Raw genomic sequence first — 20,870 nt, forward strand, 5'->3', positions numbered from 1 at the left:
GACATAAAAAGAATTAAAATGTGTTAAGTACACGCACCAGCTCCCCAGAATGAATGTGATCATTGTGTTCTGCAAACGCACTAATAAAAATAAAAATGAAAAAAGAAAATTTGGAGGGAAAGAAAGACGGGGCTCTGGCTCCTCCTAGACCACTGGATGGACGCTGTGTGGCTGGGAGATTCCCGGGGTGGAGCGGGACGGGGTGAGGGAAAGGGTGGCCAGAGCCTCGCGGTGTGACACAGAGAGGCCTGGGCCCTTTGCTCTCACGGGCTCCCCGGATCCCAGGCCAGGGCCCCCCAAGCCTGTAGATGCCCTCAGCACCTGGCCTTCTGCCCTGTGGCGCTTACCAGGATGCACTGAATAGCTCACTTGCTGTGCAGTTAGGTGCCTGGTTTTCCATTTCTTGCACTGGAATTTAAGCTCCATGAGGGCAGGAGCCCCGTTTATCACTACATCTCCAGGCCTTGGTCCCATTCTTGTTTCAGGTTATAAACAAAGAATAATTATTGTAGATTAAGTGCTTTTCATGAGCGGAGAACTGTGCAGAGTGCTTCAAAGGCATGGCTTCTCTTCGTGTTTTTTTCTTAGTATTGAAGATTGAGCCAGATGCTATGCGAACACTGTAGCACTGAGCTACAGCCAAAGCTCTTTTGAGCTACAGATTTTTTTTTTTTGGTACGGGGGATCAAACTTGGGTCCTTACACTTGCAAGGCAGGTGGCAGAACCACTGAGCTAAATCCCCGGCCCAAGCCCAAGCCCAAGCCCAAGCCCAAGCTCTTTTAAAATCTTATGTTGAAGCCCAGGTGTGGTGGCGCACACTGGTAACCCCAGCACTCGGGAGGCTGAGGCAGGAGGATGGCTGTGAGGCTAGCCTGGGCTACACAGTGAGATCCTGTCTCAAAAAACAAAACAACAAACAAGAAGAAGGAGGGGGAGGGAGAGGGGGAGGGGGAGGGGAAGAAAGGAACCCAGAGGCCGCATCTTGCCTGCACACTGCCTGTCCCCTGCCGGGTGACGGCGCCACCTCGGGCCCTCCTAGCAGTAAGGCTGTCACCAGATGCCCCCTCAACCTTCGGCCCAGGATCACGAGTCAGAACCAGTTTTTTTCTTATAAAGGTTCCTGGCCATGAGTATTGCATTATAGTGATGCAAAATGGACAGAGAGACTCTGGAGCCCAGAGAGCTGACAGCATCGGAGACAGTGGGTGAGAGTGGAGGAGAAGGGAAAGGTGCCTAGGACTCTGAGCAGTGGAAACAGAGCGGGCTCAGGGATTCATCTGGGTTAGTCGGAGCAGCTGACAGGAAGAATGAAGGACCTGGGCATGGTGGCACTCGCCTTGCATCTCAACACTGGGAGGCTGAGGCAGGGAGATTGCAAGTCAAGCCCATCTGGGCAATTTAGTAATTTAAAGAGACCCTGTTCAAACAAACAAAAAACAAAACAAGTGACAGGGATTTAGCTCAGTGGTGCCACCGCCTGCCTCAAAAGCACAAGGTTCTGAGTTCGATCCCTGGTACCAAAAAAAATAAAAAGCTTGACAAAAAACAAAATAAAACCCAACATTGAAACTCTTATACCCTCATGGAGCAATGAATTAAGACTAAAGTAATTAATTTTCAGAAATCTTGTAAGTTCTACATTTTGGTCTAGCCCAAGATTTCTAAACCTCAGAATCACAGACATTTGGGGCTGGGTGGGTGACCTGCAGCACCCCTGGCCTCTCCCCACAAGTTGGTCAGTGATCCCCCAGCTGACAACCAAATACCTCTAACATGATGGCTAAACCTCCCTGGGGAGAGGGTGGCAGTCACCCCAGGTTGAGAACCACTGGCCCAGCCCCCTTGGGATGTGAAGTCCAGACCAGAAAACACAATACAGCATCCTCTGATAGCTTGTGAGAAAGGTAAACCAGCAAGCGTGAGCCAGACCCTCTGGACCCGAATTTGCATTTGAACCCGATGTGGTGTGCAGGCCCATTCAGTGAGAAGTACTGATCTAGCAGATCCTGTACAATTCGGCCCTTAAGGTAGTTTGATGATTCAGGTGAACCCACTTTCATTTTCAGGACAGTGGATTAAACACAGGGCCTTTGCCCTAAGCTACATTCTCAGCCCTTTTAAAAATTTTTATGTTGGAAAAAAAAAATTTTTTTTATGTTGAGACAGAGGCTCACTAAATCCTTACATTGTCCAGGCTGGATTTAAACGTGTGATCTTCCTACCACAGCCTCCAAGAGTGCTGGGATAACAGGCCATCCCTGGCCTTATTGGTCCTTTTGCAGCAGCTTTTAATTTGGGACTTGCATTCGAATCTCCACGTCCCTTTCTCAGGACTCATAGGCTGGACGCCTCGTCTGATTTGATAAGTCTGAAAGGAGATTTTGGATCTATAGATTTTGAAATGAGTCTCCCAGTGACAGGCTCCCCATCGTGATCCTGTGACCCAGCAGTGCTGTGTACTTAGCCACCACACAACAGATCAGCTTTTAAATCCCCAGCTCCCTTGAGATGTAGTTTTGGCTAAGAAGTGAGCCCTGGCCACGTTTCAGAAGCACACAAGAAATGGGGTCGTACTGGGACGGTGGAGGGCAATTCTTCCAGACCTGGAAGAGAGGGGTCTCAGGCAGGGGACAGTGGATGCATTCTTAGGCACTCAGGACCTGCCCTTTCTGCTTTGTACACAGCCCTGCTGAATCTCTGGCCACCAAGCAGACACGCAGCTTTCCTTCCAGGCTGGCTTCATTCCTCGGTGTCCTCAGAGGAGAGCAGCTGGAAAGAATGAGAGGGCAGGGTTTCTTGGAAAGCAATCTGGCCTGCATCAGCACTAATGATTAAAATGTGTCCTCTTGTGGCTGTGCCCCTACCGAGTGCGTGTTCCTAAGTTGTTTTAACCCATCAGGGCACAAATTTTGGATCCTCAGTTCCTTTTTAGTTTGAGACAGGGTCTCGCTATGTAGTTCAGGCTGGACTTGAACTACTGTGTAGCCCAGGCTGGCCTGGAACTCACAGGAATCCTCCTGCCTCAGCCTCCTGAGTGCTGGGATTATAGGTATGCACCACCACACCTGGACCAATCTTCAGTTCTTGATGTTTGGATAGACTAACCCAGACACTATTAACCACAGGACTCTGTAAGCCCCATGATCTACCTGTCTATCTATCTATCTATCTATCTATCTATCATTTTTCATCTATCATCTAGACATACAGAGTTGTACAGATACTCTATTACAAAGTAACAGAACCTTGATTTGGAAAGTTTGAAACACAACAAACATTTTTTTTTTTTGGTACCAGGGATCAAACTCAGGACATTTCACTTTCAAGGCAGGCACTGGAACCACTGAGCTAAATCCCCGGCCCCAAAGAAATTTAAACCTGTGGCTTTTTTTTTTTTTTTTGGTACCAGGGATGGAACTCGAGACCTTGCGGTTGCAAGGCAGGCACCGGAACCACTGAGCTAAATCCCCGGCCCACAAAAAACATTTTTATCATTCTGTTGAAGTTCAATGGCCAGGATCTTTTTGGAGTTATCAGGGCAACACTGAAAAGGCCAAGAACAGTAACACCTTAGGAAATTCAACCAATTTCTGTGCTCCGCTCCTGGACCACAGAAGCCCACCAGACATCCAGGCCTGCGTAGGACGTGATTTCCCAGGGTCTCCTGCTGCCCTACATCAAGGGGATATTTTGCCATCCAAAGCCTATGATTGTGGGAGGGGGTCCAATTGAAGAGTCTTCAGAGGAGGAACAAATGACGGAAGCCACAGACTCGCCTGTGTTGTCATTTGAACTTTGTCCCAACGGTGTTAGGTTTTTGAGAGCTTGGGTTGTTGCAGCTGACCACACACCCTCTGTGTAGTTTCTGTCCAAGCGGTGACATTGATGGCTGTGGTGACCTTGATGCTGAAGCTTGTGGTGGGTGCACAGGACCCCCTGAGCTGACCTGAGTCATCCTGAGCCAGCTGAGAGACAAAGGTTCAAATGTGAGCTGGGCATGGTGGTGCATGCCTGTCACTTAACACTGTAGGAGGCTGAGACAGGAGGGTTGCAAGTTTGAGCCCAGTCTAGGCCACTTAGTGAGGCTCTGTCTAAAATAAAAAGTAAAGGGCAGGGGATGTAGCTCAGTTGAAAAGACCCTGGATTCAATCCCCAGTATTGGGGAAAAAGTTCAAATGAGCCCTTGGAAAAGTGCATTGCGTCCATCAGTACACAGGGATTGAAACGTGTGAAAGTGCAGCCTGTTCAAAATTGGAGTTTAGGAAAGGTGAAGGCTTTTCCTGCACCATAATATCTTCTAAAGTCTTCCCTCAGGTCTCAAAATTCAGAACCTCCCCTCCCATTCCTGGGACACGGCTGGCTCCCGGGTGCATTGGGTCCTCACTGGGAGAGGCTGTGTTGTAAAGTCTCATATGGTGCCCATGACATTGTGACACATGAAACACTTGCCAGGAAGGCCTGTGACAGTGCTAGGGCGATTGTGGGGAAATCTTGATGACAATGTGATGACTAAATTCTAACCAGAAAGGGGCCAGGGATTTAGCTCAGTGGTTCCGGTGCCTGCCTCGAAAGTGCAAAGTTCCAAGTTTGATCCTCAGTACCAAAAAAAAAAAAAATTTCTAACCAGAAAGCGCTATCTAAATATAACAATAAGACAAGAGCTTATGTTAAATAAATCCTGCATAAAAAATAGGGCAATGATTCCAGCTCCAAGACATGTCCAAAATCAAGGCAGAATTCCTGCAGAAGCTGGGCATAGTGGCACACACCTGGGATCCTGGCCCTCCTGGAGGCTGAGGCAGGAGGATTGCAAGTTCGAGCCTACCCTGGGCAATTTGGCAACTTTGTGAGCCTGGTCTCAGAATACAAATAACAAAAAGGGCCGGCGTTGCAGCTCAGTGAGACCTGTGTTCAATCTCCATACGGGGGGGTGGGGAAAAGAATTTCTGCAGAGAAGGAGAACAGTGGTGAAATTACAGTCTTGCACCACCAGGTGGGCTGTAGATTCCTTTATAAGAGAGTGATTTATGATTATAGGTGGCTGGCTAAGTGAGTTCAAAGTCCACAGTGCCTGGACCAGGGAAAGATGACCGGAGCTGGCTGGAGCCCCCCAGGTACCGATCAGACTTCCGGTCCACAGGCCTTCAGAAGGAAGGTCCGGTGGGAAAGGAGAACAATCATGGGCCCAGCTGCTACTCCGAGCCTTTGAGCTCCAGAAGTCCTAAGCCCTCACTTAAAAACAAGAACAACAGCAAACAAAAGAAAACAAAAGCCTTTTGATTTTAGAACAGTTTTAGATTCACAAAACCCAAGACACTACAGAGAATTCCCATTCACCGTTGTACCCAGTTTCCTGTACTCTTTTTTTTTTTTTTGGTACCGGGGATCAAACTCAGGTCCTTGCGCTTCTGCAGCAGGCAGCGAAACCACTGAGCTAAATTCCCGGCCCTCCTGTACTCTTGTGGTACATTTGTTACAACTAACAACCCAGTACTGCTCCTTCATTATTAGCCATGTCCATCTTGATCCAGATTTCCCAGTTTTGACCTAATGTCCTTTTCCTGTCCCAAGATCTCATCCAGGACAGCAGCTCACATTTACCTTCCTGTCCCCTGGGGTCCTTCAGGCTCTTCTGGTTTCTCAGACTGTCCTTGTTTTGGGTGACTGGTGGATTTGAGGGATACTGGTCCTATTGTTTTGTAGATTGCCCCTCTGCTGGGCTTCATCTGCAGTTTCTCTTGTGATCACACTGGGGTGATGGCTTTGGGAAGGAAGTTCACAGAGGTAAAGTGTCATTGTGTGTCACATCATACCCAGAGCATGCCATGGTTGTGACACCATTAATCAAGGAGTGAATTACCAGGGCTGGGGATGTAGCTCAGTGGCTCTGTGCCTGCCTTGCAAGTGCAAGGTTCTGAGTTCGATCCCTGGGGCTGGGGATTTAGCTCAGTGGTTCTGCCGATTGCCTCGAAAGCACAAGGACCCAAGTTTGATCCTCGGTACCAAAAAAAAAAAATGCGTGTCTGAGTTTGATCCCTGGTGGTGGCGGTGGTGGGGGAGGAGTGAATCGCCAGCTGGGCATGGTGGCACACACCTGTAATCCCAGCACTTTGAGAGGCCGAGGCAGGAGGACTGTAAACTTGACCCCCTGACTTGGCAATTTTAGTAATTTATTGAGACCTTGTCTCAAAAACAAACTGGAGGGGCCGGGGACTTAGCTCAGTGGTTCCGCTGCCTGCCTTGAAAGTGCAAGGACCCATGTTCTATCCCCAGTACCAAAAAAACCCAAAAAGCAAAAAACAAACTGGAGATGTAGCAGTCTGGAAACTCTGGATTCAATCCCCAGTACTGAAAACCAAAAGAGAGAGGGAAAGAAGGAAGGAAAGAAAGATCAAAAACAAAAGCAACTTTGCTGGTGACTTTTTTTGCACCAAAGACCATAGCCTTGCTGTGCTTTCTCTGGCCTAAAGTTGCTAAGTCCAGCCCTTCTGCACCACAGGGAAGGTAGAAGCCTTGGACGATTCTGCTTCCGTCTCCTGGTGGTTGTGTGCAAGGAGTGGGGCAGCTGCGCCCAGTTCACTGAGGCTTCGATGCCTCCACAGTCCGGCATGGGAGGCTGTCAGGTGTGTGCAATGCTGATGATGACCGATGTGTGCACGCTTCCGTATAAGGCCCTGTGCACAGCATGTAAGTGTGTGTAGATGTTGTGTGAGGGTGTGTGCGTGTGCATGCGTGCACGGGTGTGTAAGGACAAAAATCCTGAGATTAAACCAAACCAGGCACCAGGGACTGCTTCACCAGCTTCTCACCATCAATGGAGAAATTGTTCAGAAAATTGTGGAAAATGAACATTTGACCAATATGGAAAGGGGCAACTAGAGCCTTTCTGTAGCGGGTGGAGTGGAGCTCCCCAATACATGTCCTCACCCCAGAACCAGTGGCTGTGAGCTTATTTAGGAAAGGGGGCTTAAGATGGGGTTAAGTTCAGAATCTTGTGATGAGAGTATCCTGGATGTATCTGAGTGTCCCCAGGGTGCTGCCTGAATGTTGAATGTGAAGGACAGGATTCCTAGGCAGAGATGACACTCTGGGAGGCCGAGAAGGATTGAAAGTTCAAGCCCAGGCTGGGCAACTTAGTGACTTCGTGAGACCCTGGGTGGAGGGTGTAGCTCAGTGCAAAGACTCTGGGTTTATTCTGCAAGAGACAGAGACAGAGAGAGAGAGAGGAGAGAGAGAGAGAGAAAGAGAGAGAGAGAGAGAGAGAGAGAGAGAGAGAGAGAGAGAGAGAGAGAGAGAAACCAGGAGGAGGCAAAGGATTCTTCCCCAGAGCCTTCAAAGGGAGCCTGGCCCCGAAGCCCTGATTTCAGAATCCTGACCCCAGAATGGTGAGAAGAAATTCCCCATGTAAGTCACCTGCTTGTGGCACTTGCCGTGGCAGCCCAGGGAGCCACTCTGCAGCGTTGACGGCAGCCACCGAGGCCCATCTGCCCAGGGCCGTGTGCGTCCTGGCCCCTGGGCGCCCCCGCACCCCACCTTGCACCCCAGCGCAGGACTGTCTCTTGGGCAGCCGATAGCACAGGAGGGGCCAAGCAGGTGGGCACCCGAGGAGGCTGCAGACTCCGCCGCTGGCTTCTCTCCAGGGTGTGGTCCTGGGCAGCAGGAGGTGCTGGTGGGCACACAGATTTCTGCCCCCACTGCTTTCCTTCCCTGCCAACCGGGTGCCGTGATGCCTACCTCGCAGCCTGGTCCCGGCCAGCTCTGTGCTCCTTGAGTGGCTTCGAGCTCACAGGGCTGGGCAGAAGCCCGCTCCAGACTTGACGGATCACTCAGCAGGTTACCGACTCATTGCAGATGAAAAACTGGGAACCCAAGAGGACAAACCTAGCCATTGCACCTAGATGCTTCCTACGTCTCAATAATGAGATAAACCAACTCGTGATGCCCTGCAAAGGGAGCAGGATCCCTTCTGCTTCCTACGTCTCAATAATGAGATAAACCAACTCGTGATGCCCTGCAAAGGGAGCAGGATCCCTTCTGGGGCAAATAAATTAGTGTCTCCAGGATGACAGGGAAGTTGTGATCAATTAAATATAATACATAGAGGGCCGGGGATTTAGCTCAGTGGTTTTGCCACCTGCTGCACAAGCACAAGGACCTAAGTTCGATCCCCGGTACCAAAAAAAAAAAATAATAATAATAATACATAGACTGGAAGGGGAAAATCTGTATAAAGGACAATATTCGTGGGACAATCAGGTGGATTTGTGTGTAGGCTGTATATTATAGTATCAAATTGATATTAAGTTTTCTTCTTTTGATATTGCATAAAAGAATGTTCTAGGCTGGCATGGCAGTGCACACCTGTAATCTCAGCATTCTGGGAGACTGAGGCAGGAGGATAGCAAGTTTGAGCCCAGTTTGGGCATCTTAGTGACTTAGTAAGACTCTGTCTCAAAATAAAAAAATAGAAAAGAGGGCTGAGATGTAGCTCAGTACAAAAGCCTTGGGTTCAAGCTCCAGAATTGCAAAAAAAAAAAAAAGTCCTTAATTTTAGGTGATACTGCTACCACAAAAGGACTTAGGGGAAAAGGGCTATGAAACAAAAGGTCTACAATTTACTTTCCAGTACCCAGGATTAAACTCAGGACTTTGAGCTAGCCAAGCAGGTGCCGTGCCACTGAGTTACATCCCCAGCCCTTGCAATTTACTTTCCAATGGCTTAATGACAATAGCAATGAGATTTATCTATCATTTACCATCTATTTATTAATATTGAGAAATTTGGCAAACGTTACCAATTGGTAAACCCACAGCTGGACTCTTGTAAAGGGTTTGTATATTGCAGTTAATTGTATACATATACATAGATTCAGAGTTATTCTCTTCACCCTGATCTGGGAGAGGTGGGCTTCCCTCCACGGAGGCAAAGGGCTGGTGTACCCCCAGGGCCTCAATTTATATGGGATGTGTTATTCCCTACCCTCTCATTCTCCCAATCTTACTGACAGAAAAAACAGGTGCCTCAGGGTGTGGTGGTGCACACCTGAAATACCAGCTACTCAGGAGGCTGAGGCAGGAGGATCCTGGGTTTGAGATCAGTGTGGGCAATTTAGCAAGATCCAGTCTCAAAAAAAGAACATAAAATTTGAAAAGCCTGGGGTTGTAGCTCAGTGGTAGAATACTTGCCTATCGTGCATGAGGCCCTGGCTTCAACCCCTATTACCATAAAACAAACAGAAAAGCCCAAAACAAACCACACACACACACACACACACACACACACCACTACCACCACCACCACCACCACCACCACCACCAACAGCAACAACCAGATAGGTGCATCCTTAAGGCCAGGATAGTATGTCTAAGAATAAGCTCAATGAAAAGTCAAACTGTTAGGTTTGCTGCAGAAGGATGGAGGCCTCATTTTAAAATTTTTAAATGAAGCATAAGAAACATACAGAAACCAGGGCTGGTGGTGCACACCTGTGATCCCAGCACTCAGGAGGCTGAGGCAAGAGGATCGCTTCGAGTTCAAGGCCACCCTGGGCTACACATAGTGAGTTCAAGTCCAGCCTGAACTACATAGCAAGACCCTGTCTCAAATGATCAACCAAACAAACAACCAAACAAACAGAAACATACAGAAAAAGGTGCATCTGTGTACAGCTTTACCAGTGCTCAAAAAGCAAGCAAACTGGCAAGTGAACATGGGACAAGAAGCAGTGTACACCAGCCAGCCTCAACGGAGCTTGCCTGTGCTGCCTCCTGTCCCTGTGCCCACCCCTGTCCCCAGAGCGTGTGCCTCCAGACCCTGCTGAGCAGCTGCCCAGGTGATTCATGTGCCTTGCTGGGTTTGGAAGCCACTCCTGGAAGTCTCAGAACCTTCAAGAGAAGCAAAACCACAGGGTGCTTTGCCTCAGCTGTGCCTGCACCAGCAGCTGCCTGGCCAGGTTACCAAGAGCAGCGGGCATTTCCTCTCTGGGGTCCACAGAGCCCGGGGCTCAGGAAGTCCAATCGTCTGGGTCCAGCCTGGGCATGTGGCTCTCGCATTCTGACAGGAGTTGCACGGAGCGGTATATTTGGAAGCTACAGGAATTCTGTAGCCATTTGGAAAATGCCTGCTCACAGCCTGGGCCGGATTTTCATTTGAAAATGATGATGTGGCCGAGGGGCCTGACCTGGCCACTTCTCTGGGGTCCAGGGGTGGGGAAAGTGAGGAGGCATGTTCGTTTTTTCCCTTTTTCTTTAAATTGTATCACCATTTTCTTTTTTGTCTGTCAAATCTCTCTATCCCACAAGTATCGAGAGAACAGTGAGGTGTCCCCTGCAGCTCACGGCTTTTGGATGCTCGTTGCAGGTAAGTGTCTCATCTTGTCCCAGATTTGCCAGGGCTTTTGGGTCACTTTAAGTGAAGTGAAAGTTTAACTGTTTCTCATCAAGAATCTGAGCTCTGCTGCCCTCATCCAGAGTCTGTTTGCCTTTCCTGGCAGGACCCCAATTGGTCCAAGTGCCCTCCTTGTCTTTTCCCTGTGTCCCTCTGCCCTTCATGGACAACTGTAGCTTCTGCTATTCATTTATTCATTCATCATTCATCTATCCTCCTATTCCCCCAACTATACATTCATCCATCTATCCATCCATCCACTTATCCATTCATCCATCTGTCCATCTATCCTTCCACCTATCCATCATCCATCCATCCATCCACCCATCCATCCATCTGTTCATCCATCCACCTACCCATCCATCCATCCATCTATCCACCCTTCCACCTACCCATCCATCCATCCATCCATCCACACACCCATCCATCTATTCATTCATCCACCTGTGCATCCATCCATCCATCCATCCACCCACCCATCCATCTGTCCATCCATCCATCCGTCCACCCACCCACCTCCCCATCCAGTCCATCCATCCATCCATCCATCCATCCATCCACCCACCCAGTGTCAGGCCTGGATGGGCAGTTGGACAGACACAGCCAACTTCTGTCATCATCATTTCTGTTCTTTCCCTCAAGAATCCCGCTTGTCCCCCTAGTTTCTTCCCTCTCTGAAGCGTCTCTGCTTCTGTAGCTGCAAATGTAACCCATTCTCTCCATTTTGTTTCCAGCCCCTCTGCCTCTACCTTCTCATTTGAAGCTCCCTTGGGCTAGGATAAGAAATTGAGAAGTCACACCTTGGGCTGGGGACATAGCTTGGTGGTACAGTGCCTGCTTAACATTCGAGAAGCCCTGGGTTTGATCCCTGGCACTATTAAAAAAATAGAATCTGGCACAATTGTTTTCCTTAATTTTCCATTTCTTTCTTTCGTTTGTTTGAGACAGGGTCTTGCTATGTAGTCTAGGCTGGTCCTGAACTCATGTAGTCCAGACTGGCCTTAATCTCACAGTGATCCTCCTGCTTCAGCCTCTTGAGTGCTGGGATCTCGGGCACCACCACACCAGGCTAGATTTTCCATTTCCAAACCCCCTCTCCACCTCCCATCCTCTCACCATGCCAGATGCTAGAATGCAAATGCCATGGAGAGAGGTCTGCTGAGGTTTTGTCATTCCCCCAAGCAAAGTGATGCTACAGTCCCCAAACCGCTGTCATGAGGCTGCAGGCTCTCTGCTGGTGTCGAAAGTGACTGTCCTTCCAGGGGGACCTGGTGCTGCGGTGGGAGTCTGCCCACTCTGGCCAGGCTTCCTCCAGGGGTGAACCCCAAGGCAAGGTCAGCAAGCACCTGCCTGCGTCCTCCCTGTTCTTGGGGACAGAGAGGCCACCTGGGTTTTTCATGCGCCTTGAGTTGTGAGGCTTGGATGGTAAGTTTTCTGGGAAAGAATTCTTTTCTTTAAAAAACTTGGTATTTATTCATTTTAATTAGATAATCCAAGCGTAAGGCACAAAACTCCACAATGTGCCAAGAGGGCAGTGAGGAACAGATCCCCTTCCCACTGCATGCCCACGTCCTTAGTGTCCCTCTCAGGAACAACTGCTGTTACCAGCTCACTGTGCCTCTGTCCAGAGATTGGCTCTGAAAACGACAACCTGTGTTGTTTGTGTATTTTTAAAAATACAAATGGAGGGCCAGGGATTTAGCTCAGTGGTTCTGCCGCCTGCGTCGCAATGCAAGGCCCCAAGTTCGATCCCTGGTACCAAAAAAAAAAGATACAAATGGAAGCTCGCTGTACACCTGTAATCTCAGCACTCAGAAGCTGAAGCAGGAGGATCACTGAGAATTTCAGGTCAGCCTGGGCAACCGGGCTACACAGTGAGTTCAAGGCCAGACTGAATGACAGGGAGACCCTGACTCAAAAAATGAAAACCAGAAAAAAGCCCAAACAAAACAAATGGGTACATTATATAGATCATTTTGAACTTTGTTCTTTTCACTTAAGAGTATATTTTGGCCATATGTGGTGGTAGCACTCAGGAAGCTGAGGCAGGAGGACCACCCTGAGTTTGAATCCAGGCTGGTCTACATGGTGAGTTTGAGGTCAGCCTGGAATACATAGCGAGGCCCTGTCTCTAAAATAAGAAAGTATATTTTTGAGACTTTTTTCTTATTTGTAGATACAGTATATGGGTTGGGGACAGATCTGGAAAGCTAGAAAAGTTTGGCTTGTTCCCAAATGGCCCTGAGCTTTGTCCAGATCTGGCTGTGCCATGTTCTGGCTCAGACTGAACAGTGCCAGCCATAGGTGGTGTCACCCCTGGGTCACCTGAGCCTGTCTTGGCCAGTGAGACATCTTGGCACAGGATAGATTTCCCTGAAGGGGTTTCCGTTCTTTGTTCTTACTGAAGCCCCACAAGTGCAGTTTGTTCTCATAGTTTAACATGTGCTGGGAGGAGAAACCAGGTGCTCAGTTCTTGGTCTGGGTCTTGAAGGTAGGAGGAGGATTTTCTGGGCAACGTGGGGTTCATGTCAGAGATCTGCATCTCTGCTTTGTGAAGATAGTTGGCAGGGCTGCAGACTGGCAGTGGCTTCAGTAATACTGAAATCATGGTGAGCTCTTTCCCCAAAGGCGGCTGAGATGTAGCAGGTGCCATGGGGCTCTGCCTTTGCTTATTGGAAAAGACTGGCTGGCTGGTTCAGGCTGCCCTTGGGTCTAAGGTGACTTTCGAGAGTGCCCTTGCCTCCTTCTTCTCCCTCCCTCCCCTGTGCCTGCTGATCTTGCCCATTTTCCTCAGCTGAGCTTTGTAATTCCAGTGGCTCACTTCTGGTGCCTCAAAGCAGCTTGAACTTGTTCATGTGATTTAAATTTTCCAAAGAAAAATATCATGGTGGATATTTCTTTAAATTTCCTTGGGTCAAATTGGTTACAAGATTTTGCCAGTTGAATGAGGGAAAACAACAGAAGCAGCAACAACAAAATGAAAACCAAAGATACAAGGTGTGATGAAAAAATATGGTGAATGCTTTTATTTATTTATTTATTTATTTATTTATTTGGTACTGGGGATGGAACTCGGGTCCTTGTGCTTGCGCAGCAGGTGGTGAAACCACTGAGCTAAATCCCCGGCCCTGAATGCTTATATTTAAAGGAATGTATTACATTAAAAGGTATATTGAAAAAAAAAAGAAAAGAAAGAAAGGGACATTGCTGGGAATCCCCCTCAAAATACTCCCGAGGGGAGTGTTTGGAACACACTTATCACACTTATTGGTCTTTCCACTTTCTGAAGCGGTTCTGAAATCCTCTTTTGTGAGTGTCTTCAGTTGGGCTGTCCTGGCTGCCCTGATGTCCTGAATTGATTCAAAATTTTTCTTTTAAGGTCACTGACTTTGGGGAAGAGCCAGAAGTTGGAGGGTGTCAGATATGGTGAATAAGGTGGATGAGGACAGACTGTCTGTCATGTTTTTATGAGCTTGCCTTTCCATTGGACGGCACTCGACAGCAGCATTTACTAAATTACACCTCAGAATGACATTTAGGAAAGAGGACTTCCAGAGCTGCTTCAGAAAGTGGCAAGAATGATAAGTGTGTTTGAAGTGAGGGGGATTCATGGCATAGTCTTTCATTGTAGTAACTTTTTTTTTTTTGGTACCGGGAATTGAACTTGGGTCCTTGTGCTTGCGAGGCAGGCAGCAGAGCCACTGAGCTAAATCCCCAGCCCTCATTGTAGTAACTTTTTCAAAATTTAAACATTTACAGTACTGTATACTTTGATCATCTCTTGTATACCAAGCCCTTTATCTTAGGGAGGCATTATAGCTAGGGACTTTTTGAAGTTTGTTATCTCATTTGACTTTTCTTTTCTTTTTGGTCCCAGGGATCAAACTCAGGACCTTGTGCTTGCAAGGTAGGCACTGGAACCACTGAGCTAAATCTCTGGCCTCATTTGACTTTTCTTGAAAAATTACAGCTTTATCAAGATATAATTCATATACCAAACAATTCACTAAAGTGTATAAGTAATAGCTTTTAATATAGTCACAGAATTGTGCAACCTTCACCATAATCACTTTTAGAACATATTCATCACCCCCCAAAGAAACCCCAAACTCCTCAGTCATTTCTCATTTTCTCTCAAATCTCTGCAGCCCAAGCCATCTAGCACTCTACTTGCTGTCTTTAGGGATTTGCCTATTCTAAACATTTCATATAAATGGAATCGTATGGCATTTAATCTTTGGTGACTAGCTTCTTTTACTTAGCATGTTTTCAAGGTTCATCCTGTTTTGTAGTATGTATCATCAGTTCTTCATTGCTTTTTATGTTGGAATGCTATCCCATTGTAGGAATAGATCACATTCACTTATCCACTAATCAGTTGATGAACACCTAGGTTATTTTTACTTTTTAACTATTGGGAATAATTCATGTAGACGTTTTTGCGTGAATCGATGCTGGTATAAGATACTTACTGGACCTCATTCCTATAGGTAACAAAACTGGTACCAAGATGATAGGGCAGGAATCTTGGATACAGCTGTCAGACCCTGAGCCTGTGCTTTCTCGAGTGCATATGAGTAGAGTTGACATAAGTACTTGGGCAGAGCCTCGTGTGGATGTCCCCTTAGGACTTACAAAAGTAAATGATTAATTTTCAGTTGTGCAACTTCAGCCCTCTCCTCTACCTCTTCCCTTTGCCCTTCTCCTCTTTCATAGTTTTCACTTATTTTCTATCAGGTAGTCAGTTCTCCACCCATCACTATAGGGACGGACTCCACTCTCGCTCGTTTACACTTTGGGGTGTAAGGGAATTGTGTGCGATTTGACGTGCGTATTTGAGAGCTATAACCCACGCTTTGACAGCAACCCCGTCAGCAGCAGGCAGAGGTAGGATTTGAAGTAAAGCCCAAGCAAAGGTGAGGGTATCCTGGGAAAGCTCTTTTTCCCGTCTAGTTTCAGAGATTCAGGGGTTAAGGACTTCTCGGCCATCCACGTGGGGCAGGAGGGCTGCGGACCGCCACCTCCTAGAGGTTCACCTCCTAGAGGTTCACCTCCCTCAGCCAACGCGCACCGTTGCTCCGGCAACCGCGCAGGCAGGTGACGCCCGGGAGCCTTGGGGGCATGCGCAGACGCAGGGCAGCGGCAAGGGGCAGGGCGCTGCCGGGCGGCGACGTCAGGTCCCGCCCCTCGGCGCCTGCCCGGCCCGCACCACTCCAAACCCTGGCCCCCTCGTGGAGGAGCCGCCCGGAAATCACCAATCAGAGAGGCCGACACATCGCCCGGCCAGGCTCGCGGCAGCCAATCGCGGCCCTGGTGAGATTTCGTGGCCGCCGGGAGCCTGGCGGCCAGCGCTGAGGCGGGGATCGTGGGAGTCGCTGCTGAGGCGGCCACGCGAGCGGGTCGTGGCGTCTCGTCTCCGCGGGGTCGGGCCGGGGTGGCGGCGGCTGGTGCCTGGCAGTGAGGGAGGGAGCGCGGGAAGGCGCGATGGCCGCCACCTAGGGCGGTGGGAGAAGCGGCTGCGACCAGGATGCCGGCGAGGGGGCGCGGCGGGTCCTCGCTCGTCCCAGGTAAGGGGACGCCGCGCTCGCTGCGGTCCGCTGATCCCCGGCCAGTCGCGTCCCGCGTCCTCGCGCCGCTCCTGCGCGCCGATGTCCCCGTCTGCTCCGGCCCCTGCTCCCCACCGCTTCCCAGTCTCCCGTGACCCCGGCTCCGGTAGCCTCCCTGCCCTCTGCCCCCGTCCCCGTCTGTCCTCGTCCCAGCTCCGCAACCTGCAGGGCTTCTCCCCGAAATGAGATCCCTACTCGCGGGCACCCGACTTCCGCTCCTCAGGGGGTCCTGGGTCGCCCGCGTCCCTGTCCCCGGCCGCCTCCCTGCACTCTGCCCTCGCCCCTCCCCTCTCGCATCCCACACGTCTTGGGGGCTTCTCCATGGAATGAGACCCCCGCCAGCAGGGATCTTCCTTCTTTTCCCCCCGTACCCCATCCCTAGGTTGTGTACTTGTCTCCTATCCTTTCCTGTCGCCTGTCTCCTCCGGGGGTCCCCAGGTCTGGACCCTGTGCTTCCTGACACCTTCTTTTCCCAAGTCGCCTATTCTCGATTCCATCAGCCACCGGAGCCAACTCCTCTTCCTTTACCCTTGAACCTTCAGACACTTTCTCACTCTCTGAAGGCCAGGGCTGTCGTTTCAGCGTCACAGTTCGTCCTTAAATCAGCTGCACTCATAACATGGAATGTGCGTAGCCCTGGGCCGGCACACAGTAGGCCGGGCACGTGTTGGGGACTCCTGCATATCAGCCTCTTCTTCTTCTAGGCCTCTCCAGATGGTTGTGGGGAGAAATCCAGTATTCACGGAGATTTTGGACCCTGTACCTGAAGAGTGATGCTGGGAGATGGCAGAACGAATTGGTGAAAAAAGGGATTAAATTATCAACTAGTGACTGCATTTCTTTAAGAGAAACTGAATTCTGCCATTGTGTCCTGTAGTGTTTCATCTTAACCTCCGTGAAGGATGCTTAGCCTGCCTTGTTTGGTATAATTACAGCCCCCTACCCCCATCTAGTGTTTCCCAGCCTTTCCCAGCCACTGTCTCCCAGCTGAAATAGCATTGTATGTAAAGCTAGATATCAAGGGAGCTACGAGGAATTTTCATACTTTAAGAGCCAGAGGGAATCGGGTTTGGTTTTCTTAGAATCAGCACCAAATCACTTTTGCTCAGGACTGGAAGTTTTGACAAGTTTTCTAGGAGTTAAAGAGGAATTATCCTCCATTCCCCCCTTTCCCAACACTTTTCTGGTTGTCAGAGATTAAGAAGTCATTTTTTTAAAAAGAGTACATCTGACCTTTAAAGATTAATTATAAAAGCGCTGTTCTGGGCCTCGTGCTATTCTTGCCTTGTTTGCTCTGATGATCTCAATCCTGAATCAGCTTTTTCAGCTCCTGGGCACCCCAGCCAGGCTAGAGAAAATCTTGTAACCGAGCTGCTCCGGGTGCTGTCCTGCGCTTCATATTCCAACTTTTCCTGTACACTGCTTGAAGATCTTGTGACTTCCTCCCTGGCTCCTCTTTGGCACTGAATCCTGCATTGCTCTTTATGTGTCTTTACCATCCTTTGACTTTTCATCCTACTCTTGCTTACTCTTCACTGCTTATTTGCCTCGTGCTTCATGGAAGAAGTTGGTGGCATCAGCCCTGAACTTTTACGGATCTGTCACTTTAGTCTGTGGCTGTACTTAGCTGATTTCAGAGGAAGAGAGGGGTCTTCCTTTCTAGGCTGACATCTCTGATCTCTCCCATATAATCTGTTTTTCCTCTCAGATGTATGTAAGCTCTGGTTTCCACCATCCAAAACAAAAACACCTTCCCTACATACTTCCCTCTTCTCAGAAAACATGATGTTGTGTTCCCTTCATGTTTGATGTTCTTTTCTGTTCTCTAATTTCCTTGCATGCTCATACTTCCGTTCGTGACTTCAAATAGCATCTGTGTATTTAAAGTCCTCAAAGATGTATATTTAGTTCCTACTTCATTTAAGTTTCAGGTCCCAATTTTTATTATCTCTACTGGACAACAACACATAGATACTTGGTACCTTAAGCATGGTTATCTTTTTCTTCCTCTTCCCTCTCCCTATTGCCCCCTCAAGCACACATAGGACAATTTTTCCTAGTTTTGGATCTTAGTTTTTGGATCTACCCTAGAAAAATCATCTTCTTTTCCCTTGACACACATCTGTCACAGACCCTATTGTTGCTACCTCAGATCTTTTTCTTTCCTCTGCAGATTGCTCTGGGCCTTGGTTGTGTTTTTTTCTGACCAGAGCCAGCAGTTGCCTTTGGGGCTCAATGCCTCTGGGTCTTGCACTCTTAAAATATAAATCTGATCGTACCACTTGTTTTTTTTAGAAAGTCTCATCAGCCTCCAAACACAGCGTGATGAACTAGAACTTCTAGACCTATAGCAGGGCTCCTCCTTCCTGAGTCCCTCATGAACCAGTCCAAAAGCAATTTGGGAAACAGAGCATTTAAACACTATTGTTAAGACTGTGCTAAAGATTGTGATAGAAATGACTGCCGGGTACTCTCTGAGCGCCACCCTGCACAGGGTGGGAAGAGTTTCTGTCCTGGGGCACAGAGTATTTTTTCAGATTCCGCCTCGATTCAGATTCGGTGACTTTTCTTTGTGTTCCCACAGCACCCTACTGCTGCCTCCATTTTGACACTATGATAATGGTTTGTTCTCTTATTTTTCTGGTTTGTAGCTAGATAGCATGTTTAAAATAACAAAGTCTGGCCCTGCACCAGACCAGGTGAATGAGAATCTCTGTAGAGATTCCGTTTTGCACACATACATAGGGGGCTTTTGGAAGGTGATTGGGTCATGGGGGCTTATAGCTGACTTGCTGCTAGGAGGAGGGGTCTGGTCTGAAGAGGCCAGTCACTGTGCGCACGGCCTGGAAGATCCCCCTCCCCTGCTCTTCCCTCCACTCTCTCTGCGTCCTGTCCCAAGCCCCTCTTCCATGCCACCCTACCTTGGAGCCAGCAGGCTATGAACTGAAACCTCCCTCTACAAACTGCCAGCCAAAATATACCACTCTCCCCGTAAGTTGTGGCAGTCAGGTACTGTGTCCCATAACGGGGAAGTAACTAAGACAGTGGTAGTGGTATGTCCAGTATCCAAAGCAAATTTTGATCCTTTGCTTAAAAAAGCCTAGTATGAGAAATGGCAGGACAAATTGGTGAGCTCCAGGGCCTGCATCATATTATAGAAGAGTGCCAGGCACATTATAGGCACTCAGTAAACTAATAAAATTTTCAGAAGAGCTGACACTAGACAAGGAAAAGTGAGAGAATACCAGCATTTGGGGAGGAAAAGAGAACATGTACAGAGGTGGGTCATAACCTGCTGCCTTTGAGAAAGATCTGGATTTGGGAAGGCTGGAGAAAGGGAAGGAAGAGAGATGAGTCTGGAAATCAGCTCCTGAATGACCCTGTGTGGCTTAGGACCTAGGTTTTTTTTTGGTACTGAGGATTGAACTTGGGTCCTAGCCCTTGTGCAGCAAGCAGTGAAAGGGACCTAGTTTTATTCTGGTGAGGAACCTTTGGAGGATTTCAATCTGAGAAGATTTTGCAAAGTCTGGCTTGTTCCCATCCCAGATTGTGTCTGGCTGCATGGAATGCTCTTATCTATCTGGAGACCATACATGCTTACAATTTTCATTGCACTCGGTACAGCTTCTCCCACATCTGCCCCCAATTTCTCTTCCTCTTGATGCCTGCTGTCAGAGTACCTGTGATTGTTGCATTCACTTATTGACATCTTGTCTTTCTTAGCTCTAAGTGCAGGGCTTTGAAATCTAGATGGGTTTTGATCCCTGTCTGCACTGGTCACACGAATGAGTTGTGAACAGATGGATTTTGAGAAAGATGCTGATTCTTCTGGTGGCATTGCAGAGAATAGGTTAGAGAAAGACAAGACTGGAGCCGCGTGGAGGCCATTACAGAAACCCAAGTGAAAGATGAGGCCAGTGAGGCCAAGGGCTCAATTTGAGGCTCTTTTTTCTTTTTTTTTCTTTTTGGTGTTGAGGATCAAACCCAGGGCGTTGTGCATGCTAGACAAGCACTCTGCCACTGAGCCACATCCCATTGCTGGCTTGGGTAACTGATATTTCTGTTCATCTATTAGGGAAGTACAGGAAAAGGAACAGATTTTGGAGAGGATGGAGACCACAATGGTATCATCTTGATGTCCAAGAAATAGCTCAAGAGTGGCCTAAGGATGGAGATGTATATGGAGGGTCTGTACCAGGATGGAAACAGAAGCAATCAGAAGTGGGTGGGATGGCTTGGTCCAGTGGGTTTCAACACAAGCACTACCTGGAAACCAGGTAGCTTTTAATGGATAAGGGTAAGGGAATTAAGCATCTACAGAGATTCTCATCATGTGGTCTGGTGCAGGATCAGACTTTGTCGTTTAAAAAATGCTTCCTGTGTTTCTGATTTGCATCTAGGGCTGAGAAGTGGACGTAGCACGGGAAGAACGATAGTGTTTAATTTGTCCTTTCACAATCAGGATAAATAGCACCTTTGTTGGCATGATTAACTTCCCAGATACTTTGTACACATATTTGTGCACATAGTACATGTTGGATTGAAATGATTTCTCATGAGCCCATTTCTCTCATGACTAGGATTTCCTTGAGGTCTAGGATCATACTTCATTTGCCTGTTCATCACTACCTTGAACAGTACTTGTGTATTTTAAAAACTTGGTAAAAGTAGGCTGAATGAATCCGTGGGTAAATATTGTAAAACAGACCTTGAATTCATGGTTTTGGAAGCGGTCCCGCTATTTCTCTTCTTGGTTGCTAACAGTCACTAGTCAAACTCACAGTCCTTGTTTAAACACAGACACACGCAATCCTTACAAATTAAAGTGGACCGAGAAAACTGCGATTTGCTCTGTAATGACTTGGGTTTTAAGGTA

General features: G+C 48.3%; 1 protein-coding gene across 8 annotated transcripts in view; it reads left to right on the top strand.

Annotated features, from left to right (window-relative positions):
• Positions 1 to 20,870, top strand: part of Tpst1 (tyrosylprotein sulfotransferase 1) — a 109,343-nt gene that overhangs the window by 8,289 nt on the left and 80,184 nt on the right. For 3 of the 8 annotated variants that reach the window (XM_087195750.1, XM_087195751.1, XM_087195752.1), the window contains exon 1: positions 15,726 to 15,955. The exons of 1 other annotated variant lie outside the window; for it this stretch is intronic. The gene's annotated coding sequence lies outside the window, so the exon portion shown is untranslated. Of the gene's footprint in view, positions 1 to 15,603; positions 15,702 to 15,724; positions 15,956 to 20,870 lie in introns of those variants that run through there. 4 more of the 8 variants (XM_087195753.1, XM_087195754.1, XM_021254328.2 and 1 more) reach the window with 3 other exon arrangements.

The sequence above is a fragment of the Heterocephalus glaber genome, unplaced genomic scaffold, assembly GCF_053883595.1.
Source record: "Heterocephalus glaber isolate CG9 unplaced genomic scaffold, H.glaber_assembly_v1.0 deba00001610, whole genome shotgun sequence".
Lineage (NCBI taxonomy): Eukaryota > Metazoa > Chordata > Mammalia > Rodentia > Bathyergidae > Heterocephalus > Heterocephalus glaber.